Raw genomic sequence first — 19,985 nt, 5'->3', positions numbered from 1 at the left:
AACCCTAGCCCATTACAACCTATGGGAAAGACCTCATGATATTTGTAAGCATGCATAAAGTAATTGTTGATTGTTAGATGAAAAACAAATCTTGGAAAGCATGATTAGGGGAGAAATGAGTGAATTAACCCCATACACTTGAGTGCATAGAGCGGATACACATCCGGCGAGGGTTCGATCGCTTAATTACATGTTTCCACCCATGATCATCTTTTCTTGCAAGTTTGTGAACACTTTCAATAATCCAATGCAATTGCGGTTTGCTTGATTGCTAATACCTTGGCCCTTATGCTTGTATGTGTATCCTTGAAGATTGATTTATTTTGACTATGCCATTGCATCATGTAAATAGATTGCATGTAGATAGATTGCATTTAGTAGTTGCATTGAATAAATGTTAAATACCCTTTTGCTTCTTCTTGATTTTAGCATGAGGACATGCTTAGTTTAAGTGTGGGGAGATTTGATAAACCCCGATTTAGTGATTTATCTTGTGCTTATTTTGGGGGATTTTGTCACCTTTTCTCGCATTTATTCAATGAAATAGCATGGTTTTGTAATTCTCCCTTGAATTTTGCTTAAGTATAAAAACATGCTTTTTAGGCCCTAAATTGGTGATTTTAATTCACTTTAATTTATTTCGATGCCTCGATGTGTTTGATGAGTGAATTCAGGTTCATAAGACAAGTATTGGATAGAAGAAATGAGGAGAAAATCATACAAAAAGGGAGAATGCATGAAGAAACAAAGATTGGAAATGCACCAAAGGACGCGCACGCGCACCAGGTGCGCATGCGCAAAAGCGGTTTCACCTATAGACGCGCACGCGTACACGCCGTATCCGCGCGGGTTGAGAATTTGCCAATCGACGCGCACACGCACATGGCGCGCACGCGCCGATACGCTCACGTGGCCCACTTGAAGGCAAAACGCTGGGGCGATTTCTGAGCTGCCCAGGCCCAAATCCAACTTGTTTCTGAGTGTATTTCATGCAGAATTAAAGCCCAAGCAAGAGGAGAGCAATTAGTTTAGCCAACATGAGCCTTTTGTTAGTTTTCTAGAGAGAGAAGCTCCCTCTTCTCTCTAGAATTAGGTTAGGATTAGGTTAGACTATTTTAATTTCATGTTTGATTACTTGATCTCATCTTATTTCTTTGATAATTTCCCATCTCTACATCTTGACTCTCTTAGTTTTTATGTTAATTTCTCATTTTGCTCTCTTTTGTGATGATGACTCATGTTGGATTTGTTTACATTTAATGCAATTTTGATGTTGATGTTTCTTTGATTGATGAATTGAGTTGTGATCTCCCTTTCTTGCAATTAATAGTGGTAAATTTTAGTAGCCTTGCAATTTATGATGTTGACTTTTATTGCATTCTACGTGTTTGATGAATTGCTCTCTTTAGTTTTTGAGTATTTTTGTCAACTTTTGGCCTAAGCAAAGGTACTTGAGTGATCTTGAGTTTTTTGGGCATAATGGGTTTGGTGATTTGAGAACCCTGGGTGATCAATTTGAAGCCCATTGACCTAACCCACTACTAAGCCAATTAGTAGGTAGGTTAGGACTTAGGAGTGGATGTGATCAAGCCTATTTGACATACTTCAAGTCTAGGAGTAAATGTTACGTACTTAAGGCTTCGAGAAGTAGACTTAATGGGTTGGCCTCTCATAATTGTCAATAATTAGTTTGTTAACTAGGATGGTGATCTCAAGTACCCAAGTCTTAGCCAAGAGTTCTGTATTTTGCTTTCTTTACTTACTCAATCAGTTTACTTTCTTTCCATCTCATAAACAAACCCCCCCTTTTTCTACCCCATCATAGCCAACACGCATGCATTACATTGTTTCCTAGGGAGACGACCCGGAGTCCAAATACTCTGGTTAAAAATTCATTGGGGTTTGTTATTTGTGACAACCTAAATTTTTGTATGAAAGGACTATTGTTTGGTTTAGAAACTATACTTTACAACGAGAATTCATTAGTGGAATTCTAGACCACACAAAAGTCGCGTTCATCAATCAACCAATTTCGCTTTATGACATTTTAGGTAAAGTTTGAAATATTCTTTGAAATTTTCATTTAGCAAAACTAAAACAATTTCTGAGCCTTTGGAAATGCTTCAGATTTAAAGGATGAAATTGAAATTGGTTTTTGGTTTAAATGATTTGGTTTTGGTTTAAGTAAGTTGGTTTTGAAATTGGTTTGGAATATTTAGATACATGACTTGGTTTTGGTTTAAATTCTATTTTTATTTATTCAAATCAAGAAGCTAAGGTTTTAAAAGTTTTCAATGAATTTAAGAAAATGAGTTAGGTTATTATTTCCTAAAGTCTTGAGACTCTGCTGAGGAATTTTATCACCAAATCCTTATTTAAAATTAATGATTTTGAGTCTTTCAAAAGAAATTTTGAATTTGGCATGGTTTTGAAATTGTTTGGAAGTTTTGGAAAGATGTGGAAAGTGGCTCCATTTTGAAAAGTGATTCTTGGCAAGATGTCAATTGAATACATTTGTTATTTGAAAGTAAATGGGCCAAGAATGATTTTTGAAATAAGACGTTGAGTCTGATTGATTATGGATATTATGAAGATTATTGATAAGTCACTTGCACCTAGCAAGGACGGTTGGTTAATCCCGCTTGTCGAGGTTGCAGCGCCCGCATAAGGACGGTTGGTTAATCCTGCTAGTCAAGGTTGCGGCACCCGCGTAAGGACGATTGGTTAATCCCGCTTATGTGTAGATGTGAGGTTGGAAGCAGAGTATCCCACTCACATCCTTTCAGATCACAGGAGTGTGTTCGGCACTATATCCGTGGGGGGTTTCCATATCTATATACGTGAATGAAAGGCGACATTCCCATGGGAATGTGTCAGATTGGAAATTGAACTGAGAATTTGATTTCACAGCCAGTTGGGCAGACATTCATCATTTGCATCTATGTGATATTGTTTGGGTGTGCATATTGTAATTGGTTTACCTATGTGAATACTTATGTTAACTTCCAACTGTTATACTTGTTGTAATTGCTCTTGATTGTGCTTGAACTACATTAATTGTGATTGTGTTTGATTGGTTAGTTTGTGATGATTTGGTTGATGATTGAGTTGTTTGGTCCGGGGGCCATGTTGGATTGGATGGGCCTGAGACCGTGGTTGGTATGTTTGAGGTCTAGTTATGTATAAAGTATCTGACTGGTTCATCATAGACTTAATGAACCAATGTTTGGAACATGATGATCATTTATACCGCGTAGGTAACTGCTTTCATGTTTATGGTCTAGTAAAGTATGAAAAATCAAACTCTTACAGCATAGACTTAATTGAACCTATTCTTGGGACATGTTGGTCATTCATACTGTCTAGGAAAAATTTTTAAGATTTTACAAGAAAGGAAAAAGGTTTTTTATTTTGAGAAATTTACCAAGTCTTTAAAAAAGATTTCTGGATTTCGAATGTGAACCCATGGTTTTTTGGAAAGACTCATAAGACAAGCAATTTACAAATAGTTTTATTTACGTATCTTATTATGGCAATTCTGTACCCTATAGTGAGAACTAGTGAGGACGATGTTCTCACTCCCCTATATATTTTTCCTTTTTAGGATATGGGCGACGAAGTTTCAGAAGATTTTATTTCATTTTCTGTTTATTCGATATTTTGTATTATCTTAGTTATTATTTGTCCTCGCCTTTATCTTTATCAATTTTGTAAGAGGGGTAGGAATTTGTGATATATATGTTTGTAAGTTATTGTTATGTATATATATAATTTTAATGCATTATTTCTGGTTTGTATGTATATATATGTATATGTTTCCAACGAAAAAGTGTTTCTAAAAGGTTATGCGGTTTTAAGTTTTAAACAGGCTCCTATTTTAATATTAAATATGTTCAGAGTCATCGTAATACCCAAACTATCAGAGTGGCACAACCGGAAGCGTGACATTCTAATAGTGAAGGTGTTACATTTGTGGTATCAAAGCAGTCCTTCCTGTAGAGCCTGAGGAATGGAGTGACTATGCTTTAATTGCATACTCTGAGCATCTATCATGTAGTAATCTTGTTTGAATAATAAGAATTAGAGCTTTATGCACATGACAATCTACTTATTAATGATGTTAGTCTTGCATTGCATAATTCATGGTATTAAGTTTGGCCGGCTTAAAACTAGTGGATTATGTATATGGAAGTACTAATGGGTTGTCATAGACGATATATGAGTAATAGGTAACGCGATTCGTTGGTTTTGAGAACGTTAGAAACTATTTCTCGAGGTTACTCAGTTATGTGTCTTGAATTCTGTTGGAGTCATGTGCCTTATTCTTTCCTAGCCTATCGTGAAGTTCTTGTTGCCTTTTCTTTTGGAAAATAGTTTGGTTTTTCCAACCCTATTTCTCTGTTCATATGCATCCTTGTTTGATCCTAATTGCATATGCCTGTTTGAAATTCTTGGTGTATCTGTCTTTTTCTGTTTAAACTATTTTTCTTGATTCATGTATTTTTCAACATGACTTTGAACTTGTGTTGAGAGAATTGGTGGCCCAAATCTAATAGTCTAGAGCTCATATGGAAGGGGCAAACATGGGAGAACCATACCATACCATTAGGAACAACATTAGATAGTTTTTAGAAGTTTTCAATTTAGTTTTTCTTAGATTTTTCTCTCAACTTTCTTAGGGTTTTGTTAGGGTTTACATTACAAGTTGCAATTTCCATTTTGATCATGGATTCTAGCTTGCTTCCATTGTAAGTATTTCTTGATTTTTCCTTTAAATACAACACTTGTGCTACACTTTCTTATAGTAAAAGCCACTTTGTTAATATATACATACTTTTGCAATTTTGATTTCTAGTTGATGAAATTGATGATTCTTGGTTACTACATGTTTATTTGAGTTGCCATTATTGATTTTGCTTATTGATTGTTCATAGTTTCAAGTATTTTTGTATTACGGCTATGTTTTGTGATTATGCCCACCAACTCTTTGTGAAAATATCAATTTTGAATATGGAGTAGATTTCCACTCATTGGCTTAGGAAAATGAGTATATGGGATACTAAAGTCATAATGTTCGACATTTAGTGGTAATACTTGGATTGTCAGTTGTTCTTATTTCCACTAACGATAGTTTACTAAGGCAATTAGTAAGTTAACTAGGATTTGTGGATTAATAACAATTATGCTCAGTTGACTTACTCTTAGACGTTAAGAGTTGCTAGGTGAGATTAATCCATTATAATTACCATAGTTGTGGTTATGACAACGAAAGGATTCCCTAACTCTACCCAAGCCAAGGTCCCATTTATATTTTGAACCACAATCCAATCATTTTGAGCCTTACCTGTTCTTGCTACATTAATAGTTCTTTCATTCATTTATTAGTTAATTAATTACAATTTTGGTTGTTCTTTAATTTCTTTAATTGTTTGCTTCATTATTGAAACCCCCGATTTCACAACCAAACTTGTGCACCAGTAGTCACTAGTTTCTTGGGAAGACGACCCGGGATTCTAGTCCCGGTTAATTTGGTTTGAATTGTGTCATCTCTATTCTATACTTTGATCGTGGGTTGCTTTGTTCGTTGGGACTATACTTGCAACGCTACCTTCATTCTTGAGAAATTTCCTAACCGACGATCCGGCCCGCACCATGAGAGATGGTTAAAGTTGATTGATGACAAGTATGACTGTGTTTTCTCTCTGATTGTAAGGGTGACAGGGCACCTATTCCCTCTAATGGTGACAGGGCACATATTCCCTCTAATCGTGTCAAGGCACATATTCCCTTCAATGGTATTAATGCGCAACAGAGAGACAATGTTTGGGTTACCTACCGTACATGTCAAGTTTGGCTATATAACCGACAAATGAGCTCATTAGCCATAGATGCTTTGTTTGAGTTTGAATTTATTTTGGTTTGCCTAATTGCTTATTTGTTATTGACTGCTATTTGAGCTATTTGCTATATCTACTTTTTAATTGTGTTTTCCTTGTTTACATTGTATGTGTTTGAACAATTGTGAGATCCCTCATGCTGGTGGTGGTGAATGTGAGGGTTGTTTCTGAATGTGATATTGATTGTAGATTTAATTAAATTGCTTAGGCTAGAGGCTGTGGTTGGTTTCTGATTAAAATTTAGTAAAGTATGAAATATCAAGCTAGTTCAGCATAGACTTAATAAACCTATGTTTGAAGCAAGTTGGTCATTCATAAAGTTAGAAAACTCTTAATATTCTTTTATAAGAAAATTAAGTTTGGATTTCTGAATAATTAACTAATTTCTTTTAAAGAAGTTTTGGATTTTTGGGTCGTTAAACCGTCGGTTTTTCAAAAGAATCATAAGACAACGATAATCACTGAGCTTGAAAATAGATTTCTCTTAAAATATCCTCTTATGAGAATTATGAAATTCCGTGGTGAGAGCGTGTGGTTAGGTTCTCACCCTCCTACAACTTTATCTTTTCAGGGAACGGATGAAGAAGCTTCAGAAGAGTTTTATTGCGTTTTTCTTATGTTATGTTTTAGTTTAGATATTATTTTCCCTCCTCTTTTTTATTATAATCTTATAAGAGGAATAGGAATTATATGTTGTGTATGTATATTATATTTATAAGCTACTTATGTAAGAAGTTATGTATATTTGTATATGCTTGTTTGTTTTTAAGTTAAAGTATTTTTTCAATTTTTCAAAGAAAACAGCGGTACAGTTTCGAGTCAAAGGCTCCTATTTTATTATTAAGTATATGAAGTCGTCGTAATACTTCTTACTATCAGAGTAGCACAGCCAGAAGCGTGACATCCTGATAGTGAGGGTGTTACATTATGGTATCAGAGCAGTCCTTCCTGTAGAGCCTTGGGAGTCGACTGACTATGCTTCATTGCATACTTCAAGTGTTTGTCATGCCTTAAGACTTGTCCTAGCAATAAGAGTTTATGTTTTATATGCATTATTGTCTGTTGATTAATGCTATTAGTTTATCATTGCGTACCTCATGGTATTAAGTTTGGCCAACTTAACACTAATGATTTATGTATATGGGAACACTAATGGGTTATCATAGACGAAATAGAAGTAACAGGTGATGCGAATTCTGAGGTTTTGGAAACGTTAGGAATTAAGTTCTAAACATTAGTTCTATTTCAACATATGATCTTTATTCGAGCTTGCACGTTATCTCTTTCTCTATCAATTGTATTGGAATTTTTAGTTCCTAATCTCTTTCTTACCAACCTTATCTTATCATTCGTGCATGTCCTTGCTTGATTCTGTATCTGGTTGATGTCCAAATTTTTTGAAACATTTATCCTTACCTTACAAACTCTATGCTCCTTGCTCTAAACTCGGATTTATTTCAGTACAACATACCATATCTTGTAATTTCCTTCTTAAGCACTTATCTTAGACCCTGTTTGAGAAAAATTTCGATTCAATTCTTTTCTTACTTGACTGTATCTATAATCCTTCTTTAAATTTTGATAGAATCATTTTTAATTCAGCAAATACTTTCTTACATAAACTCTGAAACTTCTTTATATAGTTTAATCTTGTTTATTTGTGATACACCACTTATCTTTTATTGATTTATAAAAAAAATATTTAAGAATTTATTCTTTGAATAGAACCTAATTTTCTTCCAACTTTTCTATAAATTTATGCCTATCCTTATTTAATCATATACTTAAGTATCTTCCAAGACTCTTAAAGAAAATATTTTGCCATTAGCATCAAATAAGTTTTAATTTACAAACCTCACGTGATTTGTTTTAATTTGAAATTAATTTGGTGTAACATAACATTTTATACTTTGTACGGTTCTCTTGAAAAATGTTGGACTTATATATTTTCTTTTGAAAAAGATAAATCAATTTCTTCTGACTCGATTTGAAGTTGTTCTAAATTGCTATATTATTTTTATTATTGTTCATATCGAAACTCTTTGACTCAAAATTCTTCCTTAAGATTTCGATTTGACTCTCGTTTTGGTACATTTCATTGTTTATATACATTCTTGTTTATTAATGATTTCAGGCATTCCTTCAAATCCTTGCGAAATACCATCCTTGTCCAAGTGCAAACTTGAGTATTCTCCCGATTTCTCACAAATACCATTTGTGTCGTTTGTCCTTTTCTTCTCAAGTTTAGCATTTTTTATATATTAGTTCTTAAGGACACGATTTATGCATGCAGAAAGTGAAACTGGTAAGCGTACGGGGTTACAAGGAGTCATGGAATTTTGAGGTGACGAGAGGAGGTGATCATGCTTTGTCAAAAGTTCTGAACAAATATTGCGCCTAATTGATTTTGGATTTTAAAATTTAGTTTGATTGAAGTTCTTACCTTATATATTTTCTTCTATATTTATGTGATATGATTTTCTTGGTTTCTATGAGATGTTCAAAAGAGGATATGAATATAAATCTTTTCTCCATCTTATATCAATTTTCGAAGACAAAAATTTTTGTAAGGTGGATAGAATGTAACATCCTACATTTTTGGAAAAAAATCTAAATATGAATAAATTGTGATTTTATCTTATTAAGTTTAAACTTTATAATTGTAGAAATTATTTTATTAGAAATAATTAAATAGATTCGAAGATAATTTTACTTTACCCCAATTAAGATTCTTAAGTAATTTATTATAATTGAATATTTTATAAAATTGTTATATTACTCGTATATATTTTACCCTAACTTAGAATTATCGAATAAAACCCTAATTTTACAAAATTCCTAAATTATTTACCCTAAATTCCTAAATGTACAGAAAAGGAAACAGAAGGAAAAAGGGAAAAGAAAGAAAGGGAAAAGAGAGAAGAAGGGGGAATCGAGGAAGAAGAAGGGAAGGAGAGGGAGAGGAACGCGCCGGCATCGTGCCCAGCTCACTGCTGCGGAACCGTCGGCTTGAGCTAGCCGTTGTTGAGATCGCCCTGTCGCAAGAAAGATGAGAGCGAGCCAGAGGAGAGGAAGAAGTTGCCTCTGTCACTACTGTGTGAAGCCACAACCCTCGTCGCCGTCATCGTCGTGGGTCACCGTCACCGCAGCTTGCTACCGCCAGATCCGTTGTGCTATGTCACCATCAAGAATAAGGAACAGAGAGTGGGAGAGCGCTCGCAGTGGGGAGAGAGGCGATGCATCCGTGCTGTGGAAAGTCACCGCCACTGTAGCACGTTCTGTCGCCACTGCTAGAGGCTGCACCATTGTGCCTCTGGTTGTGGGTGAAGTCCGCCGTAGAGCTATACCTTGCCGGAGCTGCTGTCGTTCCATTACCCTATTTTCTTTAATTTTTGGTGGAGCCACTACTTCCACTGGAGCTTCAAAAACCCTGTTGTTGCTACTTCGTTATTTCATTGTAAGTTATCTCTATTTCCAATTCCATTGAATTCGTTTCCATTTCCGATTCCATTGAATTTGAACACTCTATTTTGCTGCAACCATGGTCACTGTTGTTGGGACTACTGATGCCACTGATACTAGGTATTGTCGAAATTGATGCCGCTGTTGTCGTGTCTAATGTTACTACCGCTGTTCTCATTTTGTTATTAATGCGACATCAAGGTAGGGGTTTTTCATAAAATTTATTTTATATTACAGAGTTGTTATAAATAGATATTCATGTGAAAAATATATTTCTGAGTTTGTTTGTCTTATGGATGTGGTTGATTCCTGGACTGAATCACTGATTGCTTGAGTGGTATGCGGTTGTTGGTGAGAAATTGGTTTGAAAAGTTATTTAGTTAAATATTATGAAAAGTGATTTTCTTGGATTTAGAGTTAATTTAATAATGTAAATGAATCGGCTTTGGAAATGATTTGACATATGAAAATGAATTGATTTTGGAAATGATTTGATTTTGATTTGGTTTGATTTTATAAATAATTTAATATTAGAGCTGGTTTGATTTTGAAAAAGATTTATTATTGGAATTGGTTCGATTATAAAATAATTTGATATTAGAATTGGTTGAATTTTAAAAAATGATTGAGATTTGGAAATGGTTGAGAAGGGTTTAAGGAATGTTTGGATGGGACTCGAAAAGGGTGGCAGAGTTTGAGTTTTAGTGGAGATGCTGCCGAAATTTTTATAAAAACCGAAAGTTTCATTTGAAATGCCTATTAGAAGGATTTGGATTTTAATTTAGGTTCTTATAATTTGATTTTGAGTTATTCAGTAAAGAATGAATTATGGTTGCGAAAATGATGATTTATGAATTTGATTTAGAGTTGAGACCCCTGGTGCAGAATTTATAACCACAAACTAATCGGCAAGTGCACCAGGTCGTACCAAGTAATACCTCAGGTGAGTGAGGGTCGATCCCACGAGGATTGGGGAATTAAGCAACAATGGTTGATTAATTTACTTAGTTAGACAAGCAGAAAATAGTGGTTGAGAGTTCAAAAGCATTAAACAGTAAATTCAGAATATCAGAAGACAGGCAAGTAAATAAGTTGGAAAAATAATATGGAGAAGGCAGTTAAGGCTTCAGAGTTACCTATTTTCCGGATTGACTTTTCTTATTAATTTAATTTAATCATGCAAGATTTAATTCATGGCAAACTATATGTGACTAGACCCTAATTCCTTAGACCTTTCTAGTCTCCTCTAACTTTCATCAACTGCCAATTCCTTGGTCAATTAATTCCAATTAGAGGGTGAAGTTTAATTCTAGTTATTATGCCACAAAAATCCTAATTATCCAAATATAAGAGGATTATATGTCACGTATCCCGTTAAGTCCAAATAATTAGAATTTATGAGAAATTGTTTTCAAGCTGTTGTTCAAGTAAAGAGCTTTTCCAAGTTATACAAGAACTCAATTAGAAAGAAGGTCATACTTCTGTTCCACCCAAATTCATAAGATAAAGAACGAAAACAATTCTTGAATTATAAATCAATACATGAATTAAACTAGAAAAACAATAGAATCAATTCATATAATAGACAGAGCTCCTAACCTTAACAGTGGAGGTTTAGTTGCTCATGGTTCAAAGTGGAAACTAGGATTCTCTTAAACTGTAAATTGGAATGAGGTGGAATCAAAAGTGGAATCCCCTGAAGAGAAGTTTCTTTTCTCTTTTATATCTAATCCTAATTAATTTAAAAATCTATTTTCTAAAACCAAAATAATATCTTTTCCTATTTTAAAAGAAAAAATAAAGTTTAAATCATAATTAATTAAATAATCAACGTTTTTTGCATTTTCTGCATGTGGCGCATGTCACGCGTACGCGTTAGTCACGCGTACGCGTCGATGGTCTTCTTCGCGTGTCACGCGTACGCGTCAGGTACGCGCAGCATCGCTGGGCAAATCTCTAAATCACGCGCACGCGTCAGGTACGCGCATGCGTCGCTCCTCGCTGGTCATCTCCTTTAATTCTTGTGCTCCTTCCATTTGTGCAAGCTTCCTCTCCATCCTCTAAGTCATTCTAACCCTATATACCCTTCTTCTCTTTTTCTGCGGAAACTCCATCAAATCCAACAAATGCTACCTAAAATAAACAGAATTGCACACGACTCAAAGTAGCATCTATAATGGCTAAAAGATAATTAATTCCTGATTAAACTCAACAAATTGAATGCAAATTCACTAGGAAAAGATAGGAAATATGCTCACGCATCACAGCACCAAACTTGAATTGTTGCTTGTCCTCAAGCAACCAAAATGAGTGCAAGATTAAGGTGTGAATTTGCATGAGAATGAGAGTTCGATTAAGCTCGTGTCTCTTCTTATAGTGGGGTTTACAACTGCAATCTTGAATAGTTTTAGCATCTCACTCTCCTTTGAATCAGAAGAATGTCAATGTCATGCGGAATCAGAATCTGGATCATATTATGAGTTCTCTGATCTTTATACCTCAGTTAAATCCTTGAACACAGCAGGATAAGAATTAGGGTCATAATGAGGTGTTTGGTGGTAGGGGACTTGTGAGTAAGGTGGTTCAAGGTCATGTTGACGGGGTGATTCATAGGCATGTGGTGGTGGTTGTTGACAATCACAATAAGGGTCACCACATCCATTAGATTGATATGCATTAGGATTAGGATTATACCCATAAGAATTCGGAGGTTGTTGTTTCCAAGAAGGTTGATCAATCCCTTGAGGCTCCTCCCATCTTTGATTCCCAAACCCTTGATGCACATCCCCATTGGAGCTTCTATTCCCTACAACATAGTTGTAACCAAACTCATAGCCAAAGGGATGAGAATTCATAATAGAAAATAAAAACAAAAGCTACAAAAATAAGCAACAAGTCCTAATCCTAACAAAAGCTAACAAACAATCAAAAGACAAATATATTCACATATTCACAATAGCCAATAATGTAACACCATTGCAACTCTCTGGCAACGGCGCCATTTTGATAGATGAGAATTTGTCGTATCGGTCTAGATTTTCTTCTTATAGAAAGAATTACTTCATTGTAAGCATAGCTCCAAACCAACAAACAATTTCCACATCAAAAATTTGAGTTGTCACAAGTGCAAACACCAATGAAAATTAACCGAAGTATTTAAACTCCGGGTCGTCTCACAAGGAATTGCAATGAAGTGCTCAGTTATTGACCATAAAAATGCAAGGGGGGTTTTGATTTTTATATTTTTGCAAGAAAAATAAATGACAAGAAAGATTAAATGACAAAAGGTAAAATGATAAGAACTAATAAAATAAAGGGAAAAGTACTTTTGGCTAGACATAGGTAACTGAGATCACCATCCTTGTCTACAAACCAAATATTGATAATTATGAGGAACCAAGCTCATTAAGTTTACTTCTATACTTGAAGTATATCAAATGGCTTAATCAACATCAACCCATAAGTCCCAACCTATCTACTAATTAGATTAGTAGTGGGTTAGTATCAATGAGTATCAAATTGATCACCAAGGGTTTTCAAATCACCAAATCATTGAGACCCAATGACTCAAGGTCACTCAATTCCTTTAGCCTAGGCCGAGAGTCAAGAAAACTACTTAAAAACTAGAGAAAACATTTTATCAAACACCTAGAATGCAAAAAGTAAACATCACCAAATGCACGGATTGAAGGAAACCCATAACTAGCATAAGCAAGAGATCAATAATAGCAATCAAGATCAACATAAAAGAAGCATGGAAACATAAAATTTCATTAGAGGAAATCAAGATCTAACAATTGTTCATAAACATAAAAGAGAGAAAAATAAGAAACTAAGAAGATTAAGACAATGGAACACTAAAATATAAAGAGAATTGAAATCAAAACAAGAATTGAAAGAGAAATTTGAGAGTGATTAACCTAACTTTACCCAAATTTCTATCTTAAATCTAGAGAGAGGAGAGAGCCTCTCTCTCTCTAGAATTCTATCCTAAAACATGATGAAAACTAAACTATGGCTACTTGGTTCATTCTCCCCTTAATTCTTGGATTCAATAGCATCAGAAATGAGTTGGATTGGGCCCAAAATGAGCTAGAAATTGCCCCCAACGAGATGCCCAAAGTGGACCCACGCTGATCCATCGGTGCGTGCATGTCATGTGCGTGTACGCACCCCTATACGTCAGGAAACTATAGCAAATTTTATATCATTTCGAAGCTCTAGATGTTAGCTTTCCAACGCAACTAGAACCGCCTTATTTGGACCTCTGTAGCTCAAGTTATGGTCGATTGAGTGCGAAGAGGTCAGGCTTGACAACTTTGCAGTTCCTTCATTTCTTCATGAGTTCTCCCACTTTGCATGCTTTTTCTTTATTCCTTCAACCCAATCTTTGCCTTCTAAACCTGAAACCACTTAACAAATATATCAAGGTATCGAATGGAATTAAAGTGAATTAAATTTAGCTATTTTAAGGCCTAAAAAGCATGTTTTCACATTTAAGCACAAATCAAGGGAGAATTGCAAAACCATGCTATTTCATTGAATAAATGTGAGAAAAGTTGATAAAACCACCCAAATTGAGCACAAGATAAACCACAAAATCGGGGTTTATCAACTGTCACAAATTTTCAGAAAATTCATAAGACTTCCCTAAATTCCTTTTCCTTATATGTCAACATTCCTTGATTCAAATTCAAACATGCACGGTTTATGTCATGCATTCAGAATCACAGAGAACACCACCACATTTGATTAAATGAGACTATTCTAAAAAAAATAAACTCAATTTCTCATGCATTACATCCCCTTTTCTTCTTTCTTTTTGATTTCAAGCTCAGTGGGCAATACATGAGACACCTTTCAGAATTAAAGCAACTAACAGAATAAAAATAACTAATTTAACTAGAACCTAGAAATTGAAATAACAAAAGATCATGCAGAAACTAAGTAAAATAGCAGAAAACAGGAATATAATATAATAAGAATGGGAGAAAATATAGAATGAAAGGAACTCAACCACCTCAATTATTCTAGTGGCCATTTTATTCTTCAGGCTGTGCTCCTCCGTGAAGATGATTCGCCTCCCTTTGGTACCATAAAATTAAACAGAAAAACCATCAGCGAAGCGGCAACACCAAACTTAAAGGTTTGCTTGTCCCCAAGCAAAGAAGAACTGAAAATAGAGAGGGACATAAAAAGACATAAAAAAATAGTATGATGAAAGAAGAATAAAAGGATAAAAGAACAAGAGAGAATTAGGATTGGGGGTGGATGATTTGAAATCAGGCGCTGAGGTGGTTTAATTGGGCGTCGCATGCGACGCGTACGGGTGGATCGCGCGAATTTCAAGTGACGCGTACGCGTCTGGGACGCGTACACGTGATGTTGGTTGTGCGAATGGCGCGAGGGCAGCCCCGTGCACGCACAACTCTCTGTTCAGATACGCACAAGAGCCAAAATTGCATATGACGCGTGCGCATCAGGGACGCGTACGCGTGGACGGCCAGGATGGGAAAACGACGTGCACGCGTCAGGGACGCGTACGCGTGATAGGGCTTATGCTCCCAGCACAGTTCCAGCCCCACACCATCATAACTCTCTGGCCATACGCCCATTTACGCCGATTTACAGGGTCACACGTACGCGTGGGGACGCGTACGCGTGGACTGGTGAAAACGCAAGCGACGCATATGCGTGAAGGACGTGTACGCGTAGACTTGCTTGTGCGCCAGGCACACCACCAGCACTACTCCTACCCAACTCTCTGTTAAATTTTATTTTTCACGCACACACATATGACGCGTACGCGTCAGCGACGCTTGCGTGTCGTGTGCCTTTTTTTTTGGAGTACGGTTCCTGTTATAAAATAGCTACATGATCAGAACACACTTAAAACAAAAGAAAAACAGTAAAAACTCAATAAAAATCAAATAAATAAGAAAATCACTAATACGAAAAAAACTAAGGATACGAAATTATCGGGTTGCCTCCCGACAAGCGCTTCTTTAACGTCACTAGCTTGACGGTCAGTTCTGCTAACTCAGCAGATGAGCGAACCTCTGACGATCAATCTCACCTCCAAGATAGTGCTTCAATCTCTGGCCATTTACGATAAATCTTCTGTCAGAATTCTCTTCCTGTATTTCCATATGACCATATGGTGAAGCTCTGGTAACTACAAACGGTCATGACCACCGGGATTTTAGCTTCCCGAGAAAGAGTTTGAGCCTTGAATTATACAGAAGCACTCTTTGTCCTGGCTCAAAGACTCTGATGACAATCTTCTTGTCATGCAATAACTTGGTTCTCTCCTTATTGAGCTTGGCACTCTCATAGGCTGAATATCTGAATTCATCAAGCTCATTCAACTGAAGCATTCGCTTGATTCCTGCAGCTTCTGAATCAAGATTCAGATACCGGATCGCCCAGTAAGCTTTATGCTCCAGCTCAACTGGTAAGTGACAGGCTTTGTCATAGAACAACTGATAAGGGGACATGCCAATAGGAGTCTTGTAAGCTGTTCGGTATGCCCAGAGAGCATCATCAAGCTTCCTAGACCAGTCCTTTCTTGAAATACTGACGGTCTTCTCTAGAATCCTCTTAAGTTTCCTGTTGGAAACTTCAACCTGTCCACTTGTCTGAGGGTGATAGGGGGTTGCCCCTTTATGACGGACTCCATATCTCTGCAGAAGAGAGTCCAGCTGTCTGTTACAGAAGTGACTTCTTCCATCACTAATGAGTGTCCTCAGGACACCAAACCGGCTAAAGATATATCTCTGAAGAAAGCTCATTACCACCTTGGCTTCATTGGTGGGTAGTGCCACAGCTTCCACCCACTTGGACATATAGTCAACCACCACTAGGATATAGTTGTTTGAATGCGAAGGTGGGAAGGATCCCATGAAATCAATGCCCCACACATCAAACAGCTCAACCTCAAGAATCCCCTGCTGTGGCATTTCATGGTTGGTAGGGAGATTCGTGGCTTTTTCACATCTGTCACAGTGCTTCACAAATTCTCTTGAGTCCCTGAAGAGAGTCGGCCAGTAAAACCCGCTCTGAAGGACCTTTGTAGCTGTCCTTTCACCACCAAAGTGGCCGCCATAATTAGAACCATGACAGTGCCAAAGAATCTGCTGTTTTTCCTCATCCGGAACACATCTCCGGATTATACCATCTGAAGACCTTTTAAAAAGGTATGGTTCATCCTAAATGTAGTACTTGGCATCAGTCAATAGCTTCTTTACTTGTTGCCTACTGTACTCCCTTGGAATAAAATTCATGGCCTTGTAATTTGCAATGTCTACAAACCATGGAGCCTGCTGAATGAGGAACAATTGTTCATCCGAAAACGTCTCAGTCACAGCTGTGGGTGGTTGTACTCCTACTTCAGGCTCAATTCTAGAGAGATGGTCAGCTACTTGATTTTCTGACCCTTTCCTGTCTTTTATCTCAATATCAAACTTCTGAAGGAGCAACACCCATCTAATTAATCTTGGTTTAGAATCCTGTTTGGTTAGAAGGTACTTTAAAGCAGCATAATCAGTATAAACAATAAACTTAGAACCAATTAAATAAGACCTAAACTTATCAACAGCATACATAATAGCTAATAATTCTTTTAATGTAGTTGTGTAATTCTTTTGGGCATCATTTAACACACTACTAGCATAGTAAATGACATGTATAAGCTTGCCATGCCTCTGTCCTAAAACAGCTCCTATAGCAAAATCACTAGCATCACACATCAATTCAAATGGTAAATCTGAGTCAGGGGGAGCTATAATGGGAGCAGAGGTAAGGTTTACTTTCAGAGTTTCAAAAGCATGCAGGCAATCAAAATTAAAGACAAAAGGAACATCAGCAACCAACAGGTTGCTTAATGGTTTAGCAATTTTAGAAAAATCCTTTAAAAATCTTCTATAAAATCCTGCATGACCCAAGAAACTCCTGACTGCCTTAACATTAGCTGGTGGTGGTAATTTTTCAATTATCTCCACCTTTGCTCTATCAACCTCAATCCCCTTACTTGAAATCCGGTGTCCAAGAACAATACCTTCTGTAACCACAAAATGACATTTTTCCCAATTTAAAACAAGGTTTGATTCTTGACACCGTTTTAAGACAAGAGATAAATGCTTAAGGCAGGATTCAAAAGAATTACCAAAAACAAAAAAATCATCCATAAATACCTCAATGAACTTTTCAACCATGTCAGAAAAAATTAAAAGCATAGACCTCTGAAAAGTTACTGGAGCATTACAAAGTCCAAATGGCATTCTCCTGTAGGCAAATACTCCAAATGGGCATGTGAATGTTGTCTTCTCTTGATCTTGAGGGTCCACTACAATTTGGTTATATCCAGAATATCCATCTAGAAAACAATAAAACGCATGACCAGCTAACCTCTCAAGCATCTGATCAATGAAAGGCAAGGGAAATGATCCTTCCTTGTAGCAGTGTTGAGCCTCCTGTAGTCTATACACATTCTCCAACATGTGACTGTTCTTGTAGGAATAAGCTCATTCTTTTCATTCTTGATCACTGTCATCCCTCCTTTCTTGGGAACTACCTGCACAGGACTTACCCAAGGACTGTCAGAAATAGGGTAAATAATACCTGCTTCCCATAATTTCATTACCTCTTTTTGGACCATCTCTTTCATGGTTGGATTGAGTCTCCTTTGTGGTTGCACAACTGGTTTAGTATCATCTTCAAGGAAGATCTTGTGCATACACTTGGTTGGACTAATCCCCTTCAAGTCACTAATGGTCCACCCAAGAGCTGTTTTATGGCTCTTGAGCACTGAAATAAGCGCCTCTTCCTCTTCAGGCTTCAGGGAAGAGCTAATAATCACTGGATATGAATCATTTTCATCCAAGAACACATATTTCAGAGAAGGAGGTAAAGGTTTGAGCTCAAGCTTGGGGGCTTCCTCCTCTGCTTTAGGCGTGTGAACCACAGCCTTCTGGGGTGGTGAATCATCAACTTCCACTATTTCATACTCAGAAATAGGATTCAGAATGTCATCAAGTACCTCAGCTTTCAGTACCCCTTAAACAAGTGGTTCAATAACATCTATTTTCATACACCCTTCAGAATCATTAAGGTGCTTGAGGGCTTCAAACACATTAAGGACCACCTGCTCTTCATTGACCCTCAGGGTTAATTCACCCTTTTGCACATCAATCAGAGCTCTACCTGTAGCTAAAAAGGGTCTTCCAAGTATAATAGAGGATTTTACCTCCTCTTCCATGTCTAATATAACAAAATCAACAGGAAAAATAAATGGTCTTACTTTAACAAGTAAATCCTCAACAACACCCACAGGTAATTTAATAGAAAGATCAGCAAGTTGAAGAGAAATACGAGTGGGTTTTACCTCCTCAATTTGAAGCTTTTTCATCACTGAAAGTGGCATTAGATCGATGCTAGCTCCAAGACCACATAAAGCTCTCTGAATGGTGACATCTCCAATGGTGCAAGGAATGACAAAGTTCCCTGGGTCTGGCATCTTCTCAGGAAGGTTTTGTTGAATAATGGCACTACATTCCTTGGTTAACACCACTGTTTCTTGTTCCTTCCAATTCCTCTTGTGGGTCAACAATTCTTTCATAAATTTTGCATAGAGAGGCATTTGCTCAAGAGCCTCTGCAAAAGAAATGTTGATATGTAGCTTCTTGAAGACATCTAAAAATTTAGAAAATTGCTTTTCTTTGGAAGCCTTCTGAAGCCTTTGAGGGTATGGCATTTTTGGCTTGTATTCAGGAGCCTTTGGCAAGGTGGGATAAGTGTCAAGAGAATCAGGGAATGGGTTGTCTGCACACTTAGGAGGGGCATGTTCTACTTCTTCCTTCTTCTCCTCTGGAGCTTCTTTTTCAATTAACTCCTCATTGACCTTGGTCTCAGAGCCAGCTACTTTACCACTTCTTAATTGAATAACCTTGCAATCTTCTCTTGGGTTCATCACTGTATCACCTGGGAATGTACTTGCAGACCTCTCAGGTATTTGCTTGCTCAGTTGGCCCATTTGCACCTCCAAGTTTCTAATGGAGGCTCTGGTTTCCTGCATAAAACTCCTCATAATCTCCCAATTAGAATCTTCTTGGGATTTAGAGTTTGCCTGCTGAGGTGGTTGTTGTTGCTGAGACTGAAATTGGCAGTTATTGTAATTGTTCTGTTGGAAGCCGCCCTGAGAATTATTGTTGAAATTTTGAGGTTTCTGAGGTTGGTCCCTCCACCCAAATTTTGGGTGATTTCTCCACCCCTGATTGTATGTCTAAGAATATGGATCATTGTTGGGATTTCTAGGACCACTCCCCATGTAATTGACCTGTTCAGAAGAGGATTGAGCATAATCATAATTATCATTTTGCACAAAATTACCTGTCATGTCATAAGAGACCTCTTGAGGTAGATTTTGGGTGTTGATAGCTGAGACTTGCATTCCACCCATCTGCTGAGTAAGTAGATTTATTTGCTGAGACATAAGCTTGTTCTGAGCAAGAATAGCATTAAGAGCTTCTAATTCCATAACACCCTTCTTCTGAGGACCCTCAGAGTTCACAGGATTCCTGCTAGATGAATATAAATATTGGTTGCTAGCAACCAATTCAATCAGCTTAA

The sequence above is a fragment of the Arachis hypogaea genome, chromosome 17 (assembly GCF_003086295.3).
Source record: "Arachis hypogaea cultivar Tifrunner chromosome 17, arahy.Tifrunner.gnm2.J5K5, whole genome shotgun sequence".
Lineage (NCBI taxonomy): Eukaryota > Viridiplantae > Streptophyta > Magnoliopsida > Fabales > Fabaceae > Arachis > Arachis hypogaea.
This window is presented reverse-complemented; position numbering follows the sequence as displayed.